Genomic DNA, 12,795 nt, shown 5'->3' with positions numbered 1-12,795 from the left:
CTGGTCCTTCCGATGGTTACTGGGTGGGTCTGAGCAGAGGAAATTCACAAGGACCGGGAGGTGGCATTAGTGCTTTTTGCTTTGCCTGAACTTAACTTCACATCTCAACAGGAAACAGGGTTAGCTGAAGAGAGCAGATCCTCTGGGGTTTGCATTTGTTTGTTGGTCTTAGTTTTCAGCAAGACCACGGACAGCCACACTCCACAGAATGGTTTTGACTGGCCCACTCTTATTTTAATAAATAAATGACACTGAAGAGTCTGGCAGTTCTGGGCGGCAGGGTTTTATGAGCTAATCACACCCCTGGGGGGAATTTGGTTATGTGTAGTGTAGTTTCACCCTAGGGGTGTGATTACTCTATGGTAACCACACCCACCTGTCATGCTTTATTTCTTAACTAATAAATCACTACAAATGATGCGATCTGCTCAGCCCTGTATCTCAGAGCTCTCCTTGTGCAGACAAACAGCCCCTCCAGTGAAGCCAGTGGAGAAAAGTGATGTTCTCTGAATCGATATTTCCCTCTTGCCCTTTGTAATAAAATTTCTAAAACAGGAGTGTGTTTTAGGTCCTGTCTTCTATCAGGGCATTCAAAAGAGGCACTGACTCCTTCTTTCCACTTAAGATCTTATCAGGTGAGAAAACCCCTTCCATCGCATCACCCCAGAGAAGAGCCTAGTCTGGTATGTGGTGGACCCCTACTAGATTTAAACATGCACTTTCCCTTGGAATTCTGGTTATTTGTGATCCTAGGGTGACTGGGAGCAGGATTTTTTTATCAGGACTTTGCTGGACTGGCACACGTGCTTTTAAAGGTCTTTCAGCATAATCAGTGTCACTCTCATTGCACTTGTATTTCTCCAGCCGCTCTCTGACCACGTTCCATCTTCCTCAGCGATGCATTCATTTGCTTTAGCTCCACCTAGTCTTATTGACAGCATCTATTGTTGCTGCCTACAACTTTTGTTCTTCTGGTCTTTATCCCCCAAAATAGGAATGCCATGCCCATCTTTTCTTTCTTTTTTTTTTTAAAAAAGATTTCTTGGGCTGGTTCCACACAGGACAGCATTCTACATAAAAGGCAGTGGTAAGCCCAGGACATAGAAACTTACACATCCCAGAAGTCCTACTGGAGCTGGACACCAACTAGAAAAAAGGGTTACCCATCGGAGGCCTGGCAAAGGTCAATAAAATACATATGTGAATATACAGAGTAGAGTGATCTTGTTGGATTTTGCAAAGGGAAGAAAGAACATATTTAAATAAGGCCATAACTGTTGTTTTGAACTTCCCTGGTGGCTTAGATGGTAAAGAATCTGCCTGCAATGCAGGAGACCCAGATTCGATCCCTAGGTTGAGAAAATCCCCTGGAGAAGGGAATGGCTTTAGCTACTTGAGATAAATTTTGAGAACTTGAACCAAATCTGGAGGAGGAACTATATTGGGGAGGGTGATTCTGCCTCCAATGTCAACCCTGAAAGGAAGCAATGATCCTCCCCACGTGGGTGGCCAGGATATCTCAATGATTTCCCTCTTACTATCCAGAATTGCCTTGGCAGTTCTGACCTGGGCTTCCAGTCCCAACGTCTAGGCCATGGTTCTCATCCCATGGCCCATGAGATGCAGTGCCTATTGCATTCAGGCTTGAGGGGTAAGGAGAAGACTCAGTGAACAGTCACTGGAAGGTAATGAAAAGGGACCTTCATATTTGAAGATTATATAGGGAATCTAATCTCCACTTCTCAAGATGACTCGATATTAGTGAAACATGTCATTTTCTCATAGGTAAGTTTGGAGCTAAGGAATATCCATTAACTTGACTAGTAAAGTGTGTGAGTTAATGGATTCTACTGTGCCGTGCTTAGTCACTTAGTCATGTCTGACTCTTTTTGCAACCCCATGGACTGTAGCCCTCCAGGCTCCTCTGTCCATGCGGATTCTCCAGGCAAGAATACTGGAGTGGCTTGCCATGCCCTCCTCCAGAGGATCTTCCCAACCCAGGGATCAAACCCAGGTCTCCCACATTGCAGGTGGATTCTTTACTGTCTGAGCCACCAGGGAAGCCCAAGGAAACTGAAATGCATAGCCTGGCCCTTCTCCAGGGGATCTTCTCAACCCAGAAATTGAACTGGGGTCTCCTGCATTGCAAGCAGATACTTTACCAGCTGAGCTATGAGGGAAGCCCCAATGGATTCTACTAGACATCCTAATTTAGACTTACTCTCTGTTTTATTCTACACCCTTATTAAGTACAAAACCGTGGGGGAATTCCCTGGCCGTCCAGTGGTTAGGGTTCCACACTGTCACTACCAAAGTCCCGGGTTCAAACCCTGTTCAGGAAACTAAGATACAACAAGCTGTGCTGCACAGCACCCCCCTCCAGAAAGTGCAAAACGTTAACCAAATTTTAATATTTTCTCAGCATCAGAGCACATGTCTCTGTCCAGTGGTGATTATCACCAAGGATGTCTTACCTGAGAGCTGCCTATCATGCAATTGCTTTTGTCCCTCAGCTTCCACAGAGAGGCAGTACAGTCAAGCAGGGCTCTATGGGTCAATTCTTTTGTGTTCAACCTAGGAAGGTGCTTCGTGCTGGCGTGCTTCCGCCATGTCCAGAGAAGTGAGCCAGTATCATATGCACATGTACCACTCTCTAGTTTGACTTTTCTTCAAGTAACTTGTCTCCTACACTCTTTACATTTTCCCAACAATCCATCTCTTTGACCATCTTCCATGTTTTATTTTAAAATCTAGTTTTTTGGTGATTGGTGCCCCGTGGTAACTGTGGACTCACCTCTTGAGACTGATAATATTTACACATGGCAGCAGAACAAGCACTGAGCCTGGAGATGGAGGACTCGGCTTTGAGCTCCAGCTCCACACATTCTCACCGTGGACAGAGTAGCAGAGAAAGAAATCTAGGCAACATTCTGATTGCATTAGGCTGGTTTGGAATCTGAACCTCAGTACTTTTTACAACTCACTTGGGCATTCTTAGGTGCATCAAAGATTAAGAACCACTGCTTGCATCTTAAACTTACTCAGTGTTGTGGGTCAATTACATCTAAATAAAGATGGGGGAGGGAGAGTGGAGAACCTCTGCTCTGTACTGATGCATTGACAGAGCACTTGGGAGTCCAGGAAACTACAAGGCCAGGACCCCAAGGCTAGGAAAGCCAGTACTGGGGCATCTGACTTGGGCTCTTACTTTGTTATATTCTTTAAGGAAAAAAATACCCTCTTTATGATACTGTTCATGCTTATCATGATAGTGCCTAGGAGCAAGCTCTAGAAGAGGAGAAAGCGTGCATGAGCCCAAGTCCAGGCTCTAACACTGCAGCTATGTGACCTTGGACAAGTCACTTTATTTCTCCTGGACCTCAGTTTTTCAAAATCTGGCAATGTGAAAGATGCCAGTCTCCAGTGCACAAGTTGGTTGGAAGAACAAACTGTAATAAGTACACCTGCCAAGTATCATGTGCTTGCTCTGATGCTCTGGCAACATTCAAGTGCTTCATGTGAATACCTCATTTGACTTGCAAACTTTCATCTGAGGAAGGTCTTCTGGGGAGACAGTGCACTGAAAAGGTGCTTTGTGATCGGGAAGGCTTTATGAAGGCATGAGACGCTCATGCTTCACAGGGTAGAAAGACAGATCTAGTTTGACTTTATTTCTTCCTTAAGTCTTAAATTATTTGCCCTTCATAGTCTTCCAGAACTCTCTGACATATATATTTTCCGAGGCTACATAACTGAAAAGCAAAGACACAGAATTCACATTTGATTCTTTTAACACTGAGATCGTTGATCTTTCTACTCTACTCAACTAGTTCCTGGTTAATTGCAAGTATAGCACATTTGAATCCAACTGTTAGTTCTCTGATACACAAAGTGTGATCCATGGACTTAGAGCATCAGCTTCTTCAAATTCTAAAAAAATGTTCAAAGTTTAAAATGTTTAGCTTCATTATGTCACTTAGTATAGTTTCTGTATTCTGACAGTGGGGCATGTCTCTTCCAGGCCTAAATATCAATTCTGGGCACATGAAGTATGACCACTTATTCAGATGTGAAGTCCTTCAGGTTGGCCAAAATGTGCACTAGTAATCCTTACGTATGTACTTCCTGAGAAGCTTACAGTTGTTCTCCTTCTATCAGTCAGTTCAGTCGCTCAGTCGTGTCCGACTCTTTGCGACCCCATGGACTGCAGCACTCCAGGCCTCCCTGTCCATCACCAACTCCCAGGGTTTACTCAGACTCACGTCCATTGAATCGATGACGCCATCCAACCATCTCATCCTCTGTCATCCCCTTCTCCTCCTGCCCTCAATCTTTCCCAGCATCAGGGTCTTTTCCAGTGAGTCAGTTCTTTGCATCAGGTGGCCAAAGTATTGGAGTTTCTGCTTCAACATCAGTCCTTCCAAGGAACATTCAGGACTGATTTCCTTTAGGATGGACTGGTTGGATCTCCTTGCAGTCCAAGGGACTCTCAAGAGTCTTCTCCAACACCACAGTTCAAAAGCATCAATTCTTTGGGACTCAGCTTTCTTTGTAGTCCAGCTCTCACGTCCATACATGACCACTGGAAAAACCATAGCCTTGGCTAGACGGACCTTTGTTGGGAAAGTAGTGTTTCTGCTTTTTCATATGCTGTCTAGGTTGGTCATAACTTTGCTTCCAAGGAGTAAGCGTCTTTTAATTTCATGGCTGCAGTCACCATCTGCAGCGAATTTGGAGCCCAAGAAAATAAAGTCTGCCACTGTTTCCACGGTTTCTCCATCTATTTGCCATGAAGTGATGGGACTGGATGCCATAATCTTAGTTTTCTGAATGTTGAGCTTTAAGCCAACTTTTTCAACTTTTATTGAAACTGAAACTAACTTAAGATGTGCTTTTTTTTTTTAATTACAGATTTTATTTATTGTTAACTCTCTTTGGTTTTAATGAGTTGACTGCCCCCTGGTGGAAAAGAACTGTCAGCGCACACGAAATCTAGTGCCATTGCTGTTTAAGATCTGAACTATTACGTGCGTAGGTCAGCCCCTCATTTGTGTCCCACTCTTTGCGACACCGTGGACTGTATAGCCCACCAGCCTCCTCTGTCCGTGGAATTTGCCCGGGAAGAATACTGGAGTGGGTTGTCATTTCCTCCTCCAAGGGATCTTCCTGATCCAGAGATCGAACTCGAGTTTCCTGCACCTCCTCCTGCATTGGCAGGCAGATTCTTTTTTATTTTTTTGCAGGCTTATTCTTTACCACTAAGTCACCAATGATATGCTGGCTGTTGCACATATCTGGGAGAAGTCCACAAACCAATTTTGTGGAATTTTCCAGGACTCAATACAGAGTCCTGGAAACCCCTCAGGACTCTTTATATAATCATATACTCCAAGGATATATTTGAAGACACAAGTTGGAGGAGGTGAACTCAGTGGCCTAAGCAGAATAACATGGTTTCAAAATACAGTCTAACATATCTAGTAACACAGGCATGTTATTTTGTCTCTAAATTAAATATTAATGGGGCCAGAAAACTTTCTGCTTATCTCTGCTTCTAATAAAGTTCATTTTATAGGATATTTGGTTGGGTTTTATTGATAGTAAATCTAGAAATGGCAAAACAGTGTAGTTTTTCAATACCAGTACAAGATAATACATTTTATGCACATACAGAAATGAAATTCTTATAATCTCAAGCCTGAAGTACTGAGGTAATTAATATTGGCTTTAATTGTTTCCTTTTTTTCCTTTAAAAAAAAAAGTACATCTGCATTCACCCAGAAGCACATGCAGAGTTGAAATCAGACTGTCTGGGTGTTTTGGACACAAAAGGAACCTTTGAAAACTCTGATTTGAGCATATGAGTGTCAAGGACCCCCGCAACAGAGCCGATCCAAAACGCACTACAGTGTTTCCATTCAGCGGGCATCAATGTGCCTCTTTAAGGGTTTTTCAGAATCCCAGGAAATTGTGATTACATGGCATTAGCTTTTCATTTTCTAAAGAATGGGTGAAAAGCATGAAAGTCCTCTTAACAATGTGAAGAAAAGTATTTTTGGTTCTGGTAAACTTCTGCTGTTCTCTGATAAAAACTACACAGAAATGCCTTTAGGATACCACCCAATCCTACATACAATTGTAGCTCAGTCGTGTGGGTGCTGGAGGGAGTACCACCTTATCCAGCCTGAAGAAGACTCCCAAACGCCTATTGTTCCCCCAAACAGTCACTTAGTCAAGGATGGTATTCATTCCAGCGATATCATGAATGTATTTGTCTCTATTAGATGTTCTCACTTTTCCATGGATTTGTGGAAGAAAATAAATCCAAGTAAATCACTGTAGGTTTTGGTAGCAATTTACTTCATCTGGTTGATTCTGTATTTGCTATATAGAGGAGGAAATTATTCAGTACTCCATTATGTGTACAAATTGTGGAAATAATATTGACTTGGCTACATTACATACGTACTAGTGGTATTTACTGGAGAAGGAAATGGCAACCCACAGCAGTGTTCTTGCCTGGAGAATCCCAGGGACAGGGAAGCCTGGTGGGCTGCCGTCCATGGGGTTGCAGAGACGGACACGACTGAAGCGACTTTGCAGCAGTAGCAGCAGCAGTGGTATTTACTGAATATCAACAAAAAAAAAACACCAAGAATCGGTTCAGATCAACAGTGGGTTCTAAGCATATTTGTATGAACCCAAAGATTCCTTCAAGATCCTGATAAGAAACCAATGTTGAAATCCTAGAATATTTTAGGGCAATATAAGGATTGGGGCTGGGCTTCCGGGTGGTACAGTGGGAAAGAATCTGCCTGCCAATGCCGGAAATGCAAGAGATTTCGGGTTCAGTCCCTGGGTGGGGAAGATCCCCTGGAGGAGGAGGAAATCGCAACTCGCTTCAGTATTCTTGCCTGGAAAATTCCATAGACAGAGGAGCCTGTCAGGCTACAGTCCATAGGGTTGCAAAGAGTCAGACGGGACTGAGCGCGTGCATGCGCGCGCGCAAGTGTGCGCGCGCGCACACACACACACACACGGATTGGGGCTACCACCATCACACCATTATCAATTTAATGTATTGTGAGATCATCAAATGATAGTCTTATCAGAGAACTCAAAGTCTCTAAACTCATGCTTTTTGAATTTTAATATGTGTAACAATTGCTTAGATGTGTCCTTATTAGAAACAAATTCAGATTCACAGGCCCCTTGCAAAGATCATGATTCATTATGTAAGGTGTGGAGCCCGGGAGTCAGCATTCGAATAACATCCTTTAGGATGCAGTGACCTATGGTGGGCTCAAAGAAACAAAACTCAACCCTTTTAATCCACCTTTAATATTCACCTAATCTGATTGTCCCCACCTGTCCAAATGCTTGTACTCATCTTGTTGTGCTGGTCTCCAGGTTTGGATAAATAATTATTTCTTTTCCACATAGTAGTAAATGGCCACTCCATCGTCACCTGGTGGGGAAAGCTAAGGAAATATTTACTTTATGGAGAAGCCACTCATCTCTTGAACAAAGTCAAGTTAGAATGGGCTTGCCTAGGTCTGCACATCTGTTTACTTTTCGATATTTTTTAAAATGTTTTTGTATATTTATTTGGCTGCACCGGGTCTTTCTTTACCTATGGCATGTGGGATTTTTAGTTGCATCATGCAAGCTCTCAGCTGCAGCAGATGAGATCTAATTCCACGACCAGGGCCTGAACGCTTACCCCCTGCACAGGGAGCATGGAGTCTTAGCCACTGGACCACCAGGGAAGTCCCTATTTTTCGATATTGAAGAAAAAGTTATATGCCTTTCCCCGCCTCCTCCCCCATGTTGTATACCTTTGCTGCTGAAAGTGATCCATGGACCAGCAGCAGCTGGGAGTTCATTAGAAATGCAGAATCTCAGGCCTCATCCATACCTACTGACTCAGACTCTGCACTTGATCAAGATCCTGGGTGATCCCTGTGCACGTGAAAGGTGTGTATGATCAACAGCCTTTTTTGGAGAAGAGTAAGTGGGTGAGTGTGGGCTTCTTGACAGCACAACTAACATCTAGGTAACATCTCATCACAAGAGGACCAAAGAAGTTCTGTGGACTAGGCGGACAACTTTTTTCCTTCCAAGATCACCTATTTAACCTAACACTTCAACTTAGAAAAAATTTATTTATTCATTTATTTATTTGGCTGCATGGAGTCTTAGTTGTGGCACGTGGGACCGTCTCTGCGGTCATGCAGACCTTTCCTTGTGGCCTAAGGACTCTCGAGTTGCAGTGTGCCAGCTCTGGGGCTTCAGCAATCGCAGCCCGTGGGCTTAGTTTCCCCTCGGCATGTAGGATCTTAGTTCCTAGGGATCTAACCCTGTGTCACCTGCTTTGGAAGGTGGGTTCTTAACCAGTGGATCAGCCCCCAGCTTTTTCACCCTTGAAGCCTGAGACAGTCCTATGACCTGGATTGCTTCGGGATGCTCACTGCTGGGACAATAGTTTACTCCGTGTGCCACCCCCCAGTCCCTCTAGATGCCCAGTCTCTCTTCAGCAGACTTGAGCAGGCTTTCTTGCAAGCAGGGTTCTGGGAAAGAGGCTGGAAAGAGTGCAAAAGAGAACCAGGAAGGCCGCTACCCTCTAGAAGCGGTGCTGGTTTAGTCGCTAAGTCATGTCCAACTCTTTGCGACCCCATGGACTGTAGCCGACCAGGTTCCTCTGTCAATGGGATTTTCCAGGCAAGAATACTGGAGTGGATTGCCATTTCCTTCTCCAAGGGATCTTCCCCACCCAGGAATTGAACGTGGGTCTCCTACATTGCAGGCAGATTCTTTACCAACTGAGCCACCAAGGAATGCCTCCAGAAGACTGTGATAATAATAACTAATAATAATAACAGGATTGGGACTTCCCTGGGAGTCCAGTGGTTAAGATTCCATGCTTTCACTACCAGTGGTGGGGGCGGGGGGAGGTGATCCCTGGTCGGGGAACTAAGACCCCACAAGCATCACAGTGCAACCACAAAATAAATATATTCAATAAGGTGCAGAGGGTTCCAGTTCCTGTTGTTGGCTCCTCACAAGCATTAGCACACCCCCGTGAAGTATGTGAGAAGTCGCTTGCTAAACACGGCACAACCAGGAAGGGACGGAGGACTGGCTGCAGAGCCTGGGTGGGGGCCCACAGGAGAACAATGCAGCAAAACTGGGGGATGATGGCTGGGGAAGAAGGGTCAGGCTGAGGTCCCACAGAGCCACCTCTTCATAATGAGATCGACAGTGTCCCCAACTCATTAAAGTGTGAAGCAGACATAGCATCAGCCTCCAAGCTCCCACCCTACCTCCCCTCGACTCCTGCACTAATTCCTCCTCAAAGGAGCTTCTGGAGTCTCTACTGAATGGTGGGTGCATGTCCAAACCACTATTCTGCAAGGTGGGTAAGCGCCCTGGAAGGGAAGCAGAGTCCTGGGGGAACATGACTATTCTCATCCTGCTACTCATGGGGGAACATTACAAAGAGAGAATAGTAATTCCTGTGAGGGATCAGGCTGCAGTGAAACTCCTTTGCAAATTACATTCCTAGGCTTCCTGGAGGAAGTGGCATTTGACTTAGACCTCGTTGGTCATGCAGTTGACCCTGATGGCTCCGATGGTCAAGTGCTTCATGCAATGCAAAAGACCTGGTCAGAAAGATCCCCTGGAGAAGGACTTGGCAGCCCACTCCAGTATTCTTGCCTGGAGAATCCCATGGACAGAGGAGCTTGGTGGGCTACAGTCCACGGGGTCACAAAGAGTTGGACACGACTGAGCTACTTTCAATGTCACATGTGAGTCATGCAGGCCAAGCGGCAGAAGGCCTTCCAGCTCAGATCACCGTCCACTTTAAGTGCTCTCTTAGGAATGAGCTGTGTTTACCTGCTTGGAGGGGCAGGTGAGAGGAGCCGTGAGAAGGGTCTCCCTTTCCTCAGAGCAGGCTCATCTTGCCGTGTCGTATGGTAAGGAAAGCAAAGTCTCGAACCCATTCCTAGCTCACATGCTTGTTCCTCAGGGCCTGGTGACTCCATCTTCAGTTTCACCAGAAAGGGAGGTATTTCCTATTGCATCAGAATCCCCTTCCTCGGTGAGAGAGGGGCTTCTCCTACCTTTTGAGGCACAGTCTACCCAGGAATCTGAAGATATCCGTTCCTCACTTTCCTTGCAGCTCAGGCCAGGCCTTCAGCAGTATTCTGTCAAAAGAAAAAGTGCTGAAAGGTGCAGATTCTGAGGAAAATCCTGCAGAAGAGAGGCAGCAGAGTTGGCAGATATACACGGTGTAAAGGGCTGTCTGTGGCTTTAGCCCAAGCGTTTCGTGTTCTGCTCCGGGCATGGAGGTGGTTCCAGTTATCCTGTAGCATTTGAACCCAGCGTGGCATCTGCGGTGGCTTCTGGGGCCAATCCAGAGCATGACCTGGGGCATTGTTCCAGCTATGTAGTCTCTTAGGCTATGTTCTTTAACTGAACCGTTCAATATCCTTTAATACATTCCTTTGCTTCTTAAAACAGCCGGATTTGAATCTTCTTGCCTGAAACCAAGAATCAAGACGCGGTATGCTAGAGAATGCAGGGAGTGCCTACAAGAATTTCAGAATTGATTCCTTGCTTTTATGGAAAGACCAAATGGTTTTTGCATAGGTAATTGCAAATTCAGTTATTGTCTTGATTTCCTGAGTTATTTGACAGTTATCTTTGGACCTGATTCTGTGATTCTGGGGACCTACGACTGAAGTTGGGGAGCCAATCAGAAGAGCTGCGAAGAGAAATGTGAGAAAAATAAGGTCCTTGTGCTGTGCTTATTCGCTCAGTCATGTCCGACTGTTTGCGATTCTCCAGGCAAGAATACTGGAGTGGGTTGCCATGCCCTCCTCCAGGGATATCCTTGTGAGAAGGACTCAAATCCAATGTTTTTTTTTCCCCAGTGGGTGTTTCATGGAACTGTCAAAAGTAGACAAAGGGCCCATACCCTTTTGTTCTGTTATTGGAAAATTGACTATTCAGTCTGTGTTCATATAGTCCTTTTTTGGACTCCAAAAGTTATCTCCTCTGCATTAGTAGAATGGTATAGGATGGTGTGAGCAAGAGAGGCCCAGAACAAAAAGCAGTGTTTACATTTGCTACAAGTGGAAAGAACTTCTGTGTGGCAAAAAAGGATTGTCAAGAACAGTTTCTGGGGATTACCCTGGTGCCCAATGGTTAAGATTCCATATGAGCTTCCACTGCAGGAGGCAGAGGTTCAATCCCTGGTCAGGGAACTCAGATCCCTCATACTGTGAGGCCAAAAAACTAAAAATCAAGTGACAAAAAAAAGAACAACCTTGGCTGTTTCTTTTAAGCTAAGCTACCAACAAAACAGCACTATTGATAAATATCACTCTGTTATTGTCATAATGATCCCAGAAGAAGTAGACTTTAAAATATGGCCTTAAATTTATAAATTTGTTGAAACCATCAAATTTACTTCCTCATATGATGCAATACATTATTTCAGTTGCATAGGTCTTCAAGCAATTTGGTAGAGCATATCATGGAACAATATACCTTTTTTTTTTTTGTCTGCTCTGCTAAAATCGTAGCTTCATGAAAAGAGGGTCTTCAATTGCTCATGTCCTCAGAACATAATAGGCGCTGGGTCAAACTTGTTTAGCAGAAAGATTATGCTGCCTTGGAGTTCGTGAAGAACAGAGAGCGTGTGTGTGTATTGTACATCGTTGATTATCCTGATCATATCTTTGCAGCGTACTCTTATCAGTAAGTATTTTTAGAAGGCAAAAATGTTACTGTATAGTCACTGCACCCATCCGTTTCCAGGTAAATGAGCGCTAACCAGTAAGTCATACCTTATTTAGGTCTTACTCATTCTGCAAGTCACTTCTCCATTTTGGTGGTGCTGTTGAGTCGCTGAATCATGTCCAACTCTTTGTGACCCCTTGGACTGTAGCCCACCAGGCTTCTCTGTCAGTGGGATTCACCAGGTAAGAATACTGGAGTGGGTTGCCACTTCCTTCTTCAGGGGACCTTCACGACCCAGGAATGGAACCCAAATCTCCTTCAAGTCTCCTGCATTGCAGGTGGATTCTTTACCACTAAGTCACCAGGGATTCCCGCTTCTCCCTTCAGGACTCCCGTTTTCCACATTGAACAGAGAGGTTATTTACACACAAAAGAACTTGACTTGGGCATTCTTGGATTTTTTTTCCATAAAAGTCCGTAGAGGGTATGTTCTATTTTGTAATGTAATAGGATGTAAAGAAACATTCTATCTTCAAAAATGATTCGAGCAAAGTGTAAGGCTCTAGAAACCACTGTGAACCTCTGAGATTCTTCCTGTAATTGAAGCAAGCAGTACTTCAAAGTTAACTCTTAGACTTTTCAGCGTGAATAGCTTCTATCTAAATTGGCAATTTACTTGTGAGTCTGCGATCCTCCACCTACTTTGCATAATTAATATTGTAAACAATATTAATAGTGTTCTTTGATATTACAGTTGGAGATGAAAATTTCATTTTTAATGCATCCCACAAATAATTTGATAGTTGATTCTGTAAGTGTCATTTTTAATTTACTTATAGCTCTTTCCCCAACAACTGTTCTGGCAATAAGCCACGCTATACAGCAAATGCTTTATTTTCTTGGATTAAATAACACAACATAATTACCTTCATCTTTGTTTGATTTTTACTTGTTGTAACTCATTTTGCCAGCTCTGAGTTTTAAAAATAAAGAGTAAACTTCTGATCACCATTTTTTTTCACTGTATTTAAAAACAAGCAAAAAAAG

The 12,795-nt window shown here is 44.0% G+C and overlaps 1 long non-coding RNA gene across 1 annotated transcript in view; it reads right to left on the bottom strand.

The window, feature by feature from the left end:
- The window catches only part of LOC147370760 (uncharacterized), an 11,040-nt gene extending 10,881 nt beyond the window's left edge, over positions 1-159 (bottom strand). Inside the window, exon 1 of the long non-coding RNA XR_015166182.1 lies at positions 1-159. This exon is cut by the window's left edge and continues 1,609 nt beyond it. This is a non-coding gene — a long non-coding RNA (uncharacterized LOC147370760).
- Positions 160-12,795: the final 12,636 nt, after the last annotated feature.

This window comes from Bos grunniens, chromosome 6, assembly GCF_055505025.1.
Source record: "Bos grunniens cultivar Pamir isolate PY7600 chromosome 6, Bosgru_T2T1.0, whole genome shotgun sequence".
Classification (NCBI taxonomy): domain Eukaryota; kingdom Metazoa; phylum Chordata; class Mammalia; order Artiodactyla; family Bovidae; genus Bos; species Bos grunniens.
The sequence above is the reverse complement of the archived record's forward strand: the minus strand, read 5'-3'. Positions and strand labels throughout refer to the sequence as shown.